Genomic DNA, 10,063 nt, shown 5'->3' on the forward strand with positions numbered 1-10,063 from the left:
AGCCAATTGGTAGCAGAATGTTCCACGATAATGCCTCTGCAATAAGGTATTTAAGAAGGGGAAAACAGGGGAAAAAAAAAAGGGATGTGAAGCAGCTGAGCAGGGGCAGAGAGGGGGAGGTGTGAGCCTTGTGGGCCTTGCAGGCCTCACCCTCTGGCCTCCCATGGGGCGGCCGACTGGGCCCAACTCAGCCCGGCCCGGCTGCAAGAAGTGGAGAGGAGATGAGATGTGAATGAGATGTAAAAAGGATCCTGAGAGGCATCTGCAGCCTGTTGTGAAGAATTTTTCTTGTGAGAGGAACGGCTGCAGACGCCAAGGTCAGCGAAGAAGGAGGGAGAGGAGCAATGCGGCTCCTGGCAGAGATTCTCCTGCAGCCTTTGGAGCAGGTTGTCCCCCTGCAGCCCATGGAGGTCCATGGAGGAGCAGAGATCCACCTGCAGCCCGTGGAGGACCCCACATCGGGGCAGGCAGATGCATGAAGGAGGCTGTGGCCCATGGAGGGCCTGTGCTGGGGAAGCCATTCTGGAGGGACTGAACCCCGTGGAAGAAATGACCCACGCTGGAGCAGTTTCATGAAGGGCTATGGCCCGTGGGAGGGACCCCACAAAGGAGCAGGGGAAGAATGCGAGGAGTTCTTCCACTGACGATGAAGCAGCGGCGTGAAACAACACGTGATGAACTGACCGCAGCCCCCATTCCCTCTTCCCCGCTGTGCCGCTCGGTGAGGGGAAAGGTGGTAGAGATAATGTTAAGGCCGGGAAGAGGGAGGGGTGGGGGGAGGTTATCTTGTTCTCTGTCTCATTATCCTGCTAGTTTTAGTAATAAATGAATAGTTTTCCCCAAGTTGAGTCTGTTTTGCCCATAAGGGTGACTTTAAGGATCTCTCCCCATCCTTATCTCAAACCTCGAGCCATTTTTCTTACATTATCTCCCCCTATTCTCTCGGAGGGTGGGGGGAGTGAGAGAGAGAGACTGCGTAGTCTGGTCCTGATCAGGGCCGAACTGCAACAATGGACCAAACAAGTTTGTGGCTCTCAGAATGCAGGTTATCAAATGGGCTTTAAAGGTTTGTACGTGGATGTGAGTTCCTCTAAGCAAATGGTAGGGGAAAGGGACTGGGGCACAGGCTCAAAGGGGCTTCCCAAGCATCAGGTGCAGCCCCCTACTCTCGCCATGTTTGCTTAGGTCAAAGATCCACCTACCTCTGCCTCCTCTCTCCCTGGCGCTTGTTTAGGGAAATGTGTAAGAAGCAAGGAATGTATGAAGTGATCCTTTCCCAGATATACTGCCGTGGCTCTGACAGTCTCCACAGTAACCACATCACACAATCTGCTCCATAAGACAATTGGAAAAAGATGGTTTGTTTGGGTGTTAACAGACCTTCCAGCTCAGTGACGTTTTCTGCTGGAGATGATAAACTCAAAGACAGTGCAGACAAGCAGCACACGCGGGACGAGGGAATTGGAGGGATGTTTTGCAGAGCCTGGGAAGCCTGAAGTCAATCTCGAGCTCAGAGGCAGGCAGCCAGTTCTCAATAGCATTTGGGGGATGCTCAGTCACCCGTTTCTATGTGGGTGGGAGTCTAAGAGTGCTAATGAAATGATTGGATTCACAGTGCCAGGCAAGGAGAGGCAGAGGCTACTTGGTCAGTTACTGTCTGGGTCACCTTTTTCAGCGGTCCTGCTGTTCTTTGCCTCAAAACCAACAGTAAGGAGCCCATGGAGGAATTCATCCAGGAAAGTCTTCAGTAAAGCCTTCTAATTTTCTGTAGCTGACCCTTGCTCCTCTCTTTGGGAGCGAGGAATGAATATTGCCTGTATCATTTACAGCTTGCTGCCATCAGTTTCTATGGAATAAAATAATCCCCTTTCCCCTCTGCTCCAGCTTTTCTGAAGACAAATGATATATAACCTGCAGGTGGTCTGTGGGATGGTCCCTTGCTGGTGATTTCATTTTCATTGTGGTGCAATATATTGCTATTGTTATTTGCACATCTTCAGTAGTAATATGCTAGGGAGATACAGACACTTATTAGAATAGGCTGAAGTATCTTAGCATTTGGGAATGATTTGGCTTTACAGTACTTGCTGTGCCACAGGTTCAGTGAACACTTGTGCAAGCACATCCATAACAGAGGGTAAAACATGCTTCTCCAACATCATTTCCTATGCCCTCCCGCACGGGTTCTTACCCTACGCTGTTAACTAGTGCGTGAAGCCTAGCGTAGTAGTGCATTAAGTGATGTGACCAACATCTGTCGTGTGTTGTGCTCTGAAGGAAAGTGTGTGTAGCAGATTTAAATCCCTCCTTAGGCCTAATGCACATGTATTTCATTTAAGAGTCTGACAAAAAAAAAAGGGAAATAAATCAACATGGTCTTACCCTCACTGTTTAATTAGTTCTTATTGTATTCATAGCCCATTTTCACTTCATTATTCATAACTGTCAGCTCACTTTTTTTTTTCCTTGTTTAATTAAAATTATTTAAGAGAAATCAGAGCTAGGGAGAGTGCCTGACTTCCAGGCCTGGGGACCAAATTCTTTCTCTTTGCATAGGTCAAGTACAGTATAGGCAGCTGCAATGAAAGCTGATCTCTGCTAATCTGCCACAAGCCATGATTAAGGGAAAAGACAGGGTAAAACTGTCTCCTCATTAATTTCTCCAGCCCAATTTCTTCCTTCCTCAGTCTGACTTGTGCCTGTTGATACCTGACTTCAGTGCGCCAAGAGTAGAGAGGTGAGCCCTCCAGCTATCTGCTCTCCTCAGATCTTCCTGGAAGACAGTACAAAACAAGTCCAAAGTCCAACAGAGACCTTCACAGCAACCTCATGGCATAAATCATGAGCCAACAGGCTTCTGACAAAAGCCAAATCCCTGTATTTGCATATCTGTGCTTGTTGACGTGTGGCACAGCAGTTCTAAAGACTGGAAGTCTTCTCCCCTGGAAAGAGGACCCTGAAGATGGCAGTGAGGATCACTCACTAGCCCCAGGAGCTAGCTCTGCTTCACTTGTTTGCTTTGGTTGTCAGACATTTTGGCAGACCACGTCAACAACACCCAAATGAGACTTCTGCCTGTTTCATTAAAAGCAGCCAGTGCTCACGCCATGTCGTGGGAAGCCTGCGCCTCGGAGCCCAGGTGGCAACAGATATGAGGACCAAAAGGGGGAACCAGTGACAGGGCCTTGGGGACAAAGATGGCGGCTTCTTGGGTTGGGGCAGTTTGCTCGTCTTTCATTCACACTCAGGCACCGGAAAGTGTTTCCAGACAGGACAGCCTGCAAAGTGCTTTCAGGCGTCGGCGACGAGAAGAAAAGCCGTGATCACAGACAGCCAGGGACAGAAACACCAACCTAGGTCCTCGGAGTGCCGTCTAGAGAAGTGGGCCCCAAAAAGGGTCCTGCTTTTTTCTGTGTTCTCCATCTCAGTAGAGGAGAAACAACAACAGGATTTGCTGGAGCATGGTTAAGGGCAAGAAAAGGGCAAGGCTGTGTGCAGGTGCTGAGAGCGACAGAAAACCAAGTGTAAAAACCCATGTGTGAGAGGTACAACCGTTGCATCACACATAGCTTGCTTGGTGCTCGCAGGGAGCAGCTCATGCCAGTTTGCTGCTCATTTCGAGGTACGGTTGACTGACCAGCAAAATTGCCTATGCTGGACCACATTTCTCTGTGGTATTGCAGCAGCCGAGGAAAGCGTTTAATCTTAACATCTGGTGGAAACCATCCTTAGTGAGGAATCCTTAGCTGTTTTCGTTTTCTCCTCCCTAAAATCCAAATATGCCTGTTCAGGTAATGCTGTCAAAGTTTTTATTGAGGTATAAGGGCTACAGGGTTTTATTGATAGAGGAAGAGCTTGGAGGATTTGAGGGTAACCAGGATTTTAAATTTGGTTTTGATTTTGAGTGCCTTGATACTAACGAGACTCTAGAGTCAGCACATTTCTTTGACCTTAAAAATCAATGAAACTGTGATCACTGTAAAAAGCTGAACTGGGGCATTACTCGACTTGTGTATTTTACAGTGAACGCTCAGTTTTGTGCCTTCTGCGCCGGCATAATTGGGCCACTGTTCAGGTGCATATTGCTCTTCAGGAAGGACACATAAGCATGTGTTTAAGACCTATGAAATCACCAGCCTTTTTTGCCTTTCCTAAATCAACAGGACTTAAGCATGTGCTTAAAGTGCTTTTTCCTAACTGGGGCCTTAAAGAGCTGAGTTAGCTTATCCACCTTCCTCTTTAAAAGATGGATGTGGAAAATTTCCCAGATTATACATCTGCTCTTCCAATTTACATCGCAGAGGGTAAGGCTGAGTACAGAGGGAGCAGAAAAGGGGAAAGAAAAGTAAAAACAATCCTGAGCTGGCAACTTGGCAAAAAGAAACCGAAACAGCTGCCTGCCAGATTTGGAGGGCCGCACGCTGTGCGCACCACGGCGGGGCCATCTGCACACCAGGCTTGCACCAGGTGCTGTGTTTAGAATAGCAGGAGAGCAGGAGAGCCTGTCAAGAGAACGCAAACTGGCTTATGGTCAAAGGGTGACTTATTTTGCAGTCTTCTCTTGCTGTTTTGTCTCCATCTGATGTGTTCGTTGCTTCTTCCCTGCAAACTGTTGCAGTGGTACCAGTCAAGGAGAGGAACGACGGGTTTTGGGAGGCTTCTGCCTTGGGTAGACTTCTCTCCAGCACTGTGGGTTACCAGGGTATGGAAACACAAGAGGAGCCCCTGCCATTTGAAGATGTGACATTTGGGGCACCCCACAGACAAAAAGACATTATTTTGCTACAAACCCAGCCTTTTTGGAGGAGTGACACTTCCTGGGGGTGGTAGTGCAGTTCAGGCGCAAGGTGGCCAGGCAGCGCAGTGCCGGCGGTTGCCCTTTTGCTGCCCACAGCCTGCACATTGGCCCTCCCTGCACCACAGGTTTGCACCAGTTGCACCCGTGCCACCTCTTTGGGTGAGATGACCTGCTCTCCCTGCGTTGGTAGGGAAGATGTGTTTGCTCCATCAATCACACCACCATGTGGGTCACCAGCGAGGTTGGCTCAAGCCTCTGGTGAGTAAGACACTACAGACACAATCTTTGATCCTCCAGCTTTGACCTTGGTGTGCTTCTCATCCCAGACGGTTCCGATGAAAGCTTTGTTTACTTTCACTGCATTTCCCCCCCATTCCTGAATGTTTTCTTTCATTGCTGGGAGGATTTGGCTACTCTTTCACTGAGGCTGTGATAAAGTAAAACAGAGGCCAATACCAATTATTCTGTAGTCAGCCTGAGCTCATTGCAGGCCTGGCTGGGTGAAATTTTGTGCCCCACGATATGTGCAGGGCTGACATTCTGACAAGTCCTCTGCCCTAAAACCTGGGGAATTTATGAGCCTTATCTTGGCCACTAGACCATCCTTCTTTTCCTTTACTTGTTCTTTACTTCCTCTCTTATAGTTTTAAAACTTTATCTGGACCTAGGCTGTTCTTTACATCGCATACTCTCTCTTTGATTTCAAAGACGGAAGGGAAGTTATTTAAAAATAGGCTCCATCATAGACAGTGTTCTGGTAATTAGGCACGGAGCTAGACCTCGTAAGTACATCTGCGGCTCTGAGGGAGGTCAGCATGGTTTAACTTTTGAGGAAGAGAAGAAAAAGCTGTTTCTCCAATCGATTGGTGAGAGCCAGAGATCCCTTTGTATTACCTTCTTTGTGTTGTTGTGTAGCTTTGGCTTCTTTGTTCAGCTTCCCATTTGCTTTGACAATGCAGTAGGTAAAAAATGAACTCCAGGTAAAAGCCCCCGGTGCTGATGGGGCTGGGTGGCCGGCTGGCATGCTGTGGCAGCAACATACAGTTCCCAAAGAGTGACCAGAGCACTTGTCTGTTTGGAGCTCGGATGAAACTGCCAAACTGATCTCTTATTGCTCTTTTTTAAATCATACTGACAATGCTCTGCAACTGACTTTCTTCTCAATGAGGTCTAAATCACTGAAATCAACAGATGTGTTTCTCCCTTCTTTGCACCTGCAGTAGCAATGGGCTGCAGAGGAGTCAGCAGTTTCAGATGACAGCACCTTACACCCAGCAGAGGTCACCTGAGAGGATACTACTTGGGGAAAAGCTTTGCCACTCATCTACAGAGTGACCCCATGCGGCAGATCAGCTCATCTCCTGTGCCTCCATTTCCCATCTGCAACACAAACATCAAGTGCTTTGCAATCCAAGATTGAAAAGATCCGTAAAGGAGACGTAGATTATTATTAGTTTGCACATGGCACAAGCAACAAAGAATCAGTCCCATGGAAAATGGCAGAGGTGAGAAGAACGTACGGCTATCTGTATGTCATCAGCAATCCCCAGAGCCCCTTGTCCTCCCAAAGCTCATAAACAGCAACATGAAATTTTAAAGTAACTTTTAAAAAAAACTAAAAGGCTACTTTAATTAAATGAACATATTTTTTCTCTTAGATCATAACCTTGGATTCCAATAGCTATGTTGGGAATTCAGAAGCACTGAGAATAATTTTTAAAAAAAAAAGTTGTTCTTTTAGAGTTGGCAATTTTTCAGGCTTCATATATTAAACCAGTTTTTCCTTTTGTTAAAAGCAAGCTGAAAAGCTTTTGTAATAAGATATTAAAAGTTGTTTAGTATCCTGGATCATTAAGAGAAATGCTTCAATGTAGACTTTAAGACTTTTAAAGGGCAGTGCAAATCTGCTCCTTTTTTCTTTGACAGAACAGGGTCTTACAAAAATGGAAGTGTTGTGTGCCAAAGTGGGACTTCCATTCTGAGTAATAAATAGAACAAATAATCTTACTTTTTCATTATTTAATCTCCTGCCATTGCTGGTGTAAAGGAGATGAGAGCCTGAGCTTGTGGTTTGGGCTCAATCATCTGACATGACACAGTGGCTTGCAGCGAGCGAGGGAGACCAGAGCAGTTATGCAGGGCCGTGGGGCAGTGGCCACAGGTTTGTAGACCCAGGTCATGGCAGTGGTGATCTCTTAGGGCTGCAGCAGCATCGCATGGCCAGGCTGCCAAAGTGACCGCCCAGCAAGGGGCAGGCCCTGCACATGACCTTTCTTGGGTATAGCAGCAGCATGGAAAACCATCTTGGGAACCAGAAAAACTCTACTTTCTCGCCACCCGATAGCTCCTTTTCTACCAGGTCTAGAAGGTTTGCCACTGCAAGCTCCTTAAAAATAATGATGGAAAGAACGTGTTTGTTTCTCTGTCTCCCACTGGGGTGATATGGTAGCGCTTTCTGTCCTTCAGGATCACTGATCAACATGAGACACAGACCCGTTGTTGCAGGCAGTAAGACAGAGGACTTTCATCTGCATTGGCACTCCTATTTTTGGCAAGTTTTAAGTTGTCAAACTGCAGCATTTGCTGTGAAGACCTGTGAAGTATGTGTGGAAACTGAATACAACATTCCTGTGTGCTTCCTTAGCCCATTAGGGTTCTGGTCTTCACAATATACAAACAGGAACATTAAATGAATAATGTTGAAAATACTGTTGATATTTGTCATGGTTTTGTTTAGTGAGGGGGGGGCCTGTTGCTGTTTCTTAGACTACTCGTAAAAGTAAGAATCTTGTCAAGGTGGGTCTTATTTCCAGATTGATTTTGGCTAAGCACTCTTCTCTTGCAGTTGGGATGCTTCCCACTATGTGAGGAAGTTGAGGTGACTTATTTATCATTGTTTTAATGCTTTTCTTGACATGGGAAAATTTTCAAATTATGCAGCCCATTTTTAATGGGTTGTTTAATACCTACTGCTAAGATGGCCAGAGAGCTCTGGCTACAGACTCCAAAAAGTTAAAATCAAGTGTTGGACTATGCTGATGAGTCTTGTTTCCCAGGCTATTGCTCCACCAAGGCGTCTTCCCCATCTGATATCTCCTCTCCTTCATCAAGAGAGGCTTACATGAAGCATGGTGCCTGGGATCTCTTTGAAGCTTGAAGATCAGCTTCATGGCAGTTCTTGCCTCTCTGCTGCTGGAAATCTGCTGATCAGGTCTCAGAACTTTTTGGTCATCTTCAGTCATCAAAGCTCTTCAGACATTGCCCATCTCACAGACACTGTAGCGGCTCAGTTTAATAGACCACTGACACTGCCTAGACAGAAATACATCTGCGTTATGTGTTTGCTGGACGGCTCTGAAGGAACTCATTTATAGAAGTCATCATGTTGGTAAATGGTAGCTAGTTTATGAACAACAACAAAAAGAAGTTGGAACTACAAGTCACTACAAATTATTTACTGTGTCCAGATTCATTTGCAACAATGGGCTCGGGTGCAAGAAAATCTTGAACTTTGGCCAGAAATGCCTTCTTTTGTTGTTAGCAGTTACATCTGCTGCTTCTTTCTTCTAGCGCTACGCAGATCTCTTTAATCCCTAGAATGTGTTCCTAATTTGATTGTGTTTACATATATGTCTATAGCCTCACTGAAAATACCAGCCCTACTCTTCATCACGTTTCCATGCTGTGTTAAGGCTTGGTTTGGATAATATCACTTTTCTTATGCCTGGAAAATTTGGCTTCCTGTGAGCTTTTGGAATTTGACTTCTCTCTCCTTTTTTCTTGCTTTTTTTTTCTTTGTAGTTCTCTTTTCTGTCTACTAAGGGAACCAAGGATGTGTACTGCATACCCTCTGGCCTGCCATGTTTCATTTAGATGAAGGCTCAGTATGAAAAATATACATGAGAATTTGCATTGTGTTTGAAGTGGGTGCAAGCCATGCTCCACGACTGAGGGTCCTGCAGGAACCATTGTGGAGATGCAGGAAGTGGCAATGAGTCATGTCTGAAGCAAATCCAATTCAACCAAACAAAATAAAACCAAAAGAAATTGAAAACTGTCCTATCTGAGTTAATAGATTTTAGTGCTTGACTCCTGTAATCAGAGCTAATGTTGCCTCGTGCAGACTCCCGGCCAACGCAATCCCTAATATAAGTATTGCTGGTTGCGAGCTCGCGCTCAAGAAATGTGATGATTCACTGTCCCCCAAGGATAGCCTGTGCCTCATTAAGAGATAAAATCCAGAAGCCTAGCACTCATGTTAAATACTAAGCTGTGCGCTGATATCTGACACGGTCAGAACAACAAAATATCTCCCACGGGCCTCAGAGCCAGCAGCCCCCATGCGTGCTTGCAGCCCTTGAAAGGCGGAGATGCCCATGCCGTGCCGTTGCCCACCTCCTCCTGGCTCTTATGTGCAAAAGAAGACGACATCAGTTCCGACGGTAGGCAGCAGTGGCACAGCTGGCTTGTCCAAATCCAGCCCCAGCATGAGAAGTTTGGATTGAGAAGAAGCTGGTTCCCACAGTGCCCCTGCTCAACCCCCCAGGGATTTGCTCCTGGTTTCTCAGGTAAGGAGGAGCAGTGAAGGTGCTGTTGTGTCCCACACTAAACCTTCACATTATAGCAGGGCTTTTTCCACATCATGAGCTGGACACCCATACCCCTGGCAGTGTGTTTTCTAAGGGTCCAAAGCCTCCACAGAGGCCAGTGTCAACAACTTTTTAGAAGTCAAACTTATAATCATGACAATCACGAGAGCAGAATGATTGTTAGTATGGATTTTTTTTCCTGTTGGTACAGAAAATGCAGAATATTTTTCTCCTTACATTCTTAAAATTGCACACTTAAAATAAATCTGTTTCCAGAAAAGATACCCCCTCGTCGCTCCATGCGACTATTGGCTGGTCATGACTGGTAGTGAAAAAAAACACCAAGACAGTTCTGTGAAAATCTGTTAGCCCAAGGTTCATGGAGTAGATACATGTAACTTTATCCAGCTGATGGGATTTTTCCCATGTTTTACCACTGAGCTTATGAGGGAAAGCTAGATTAATTTTTAAAAGATATGATCAACATTTTTCACATTAAGAATCAATATATTACACTGCATCTCATTCCCTTGAAGTTTAAGAAGGAACTCAGAGTTTTTCCAACTCTCTGTTGCCTGCCTCTCTGGTTGAACAGATCTGTTGCATTAATTTACCAAGAACATCCACTTGCTTTAGTTGAAATAACACTTATAAAGTAATAAATGTTTTGTTTAAG

The sequence above is a fragment of the Chlamydotis macqueenii genome, chromosome 4 (assembly GCF_036417535.1).
Source record: "Chlamydotis macqueenii isolate bChlMac1 chromosome 4, bChlMac1.mat, whole genome shotgun sequence".
NCBI lineage: Eukaryota > Metazoa > Chordata > Aves > Otidiformes > Otididae > Chlamydotis > Chlamydotis macqueenii.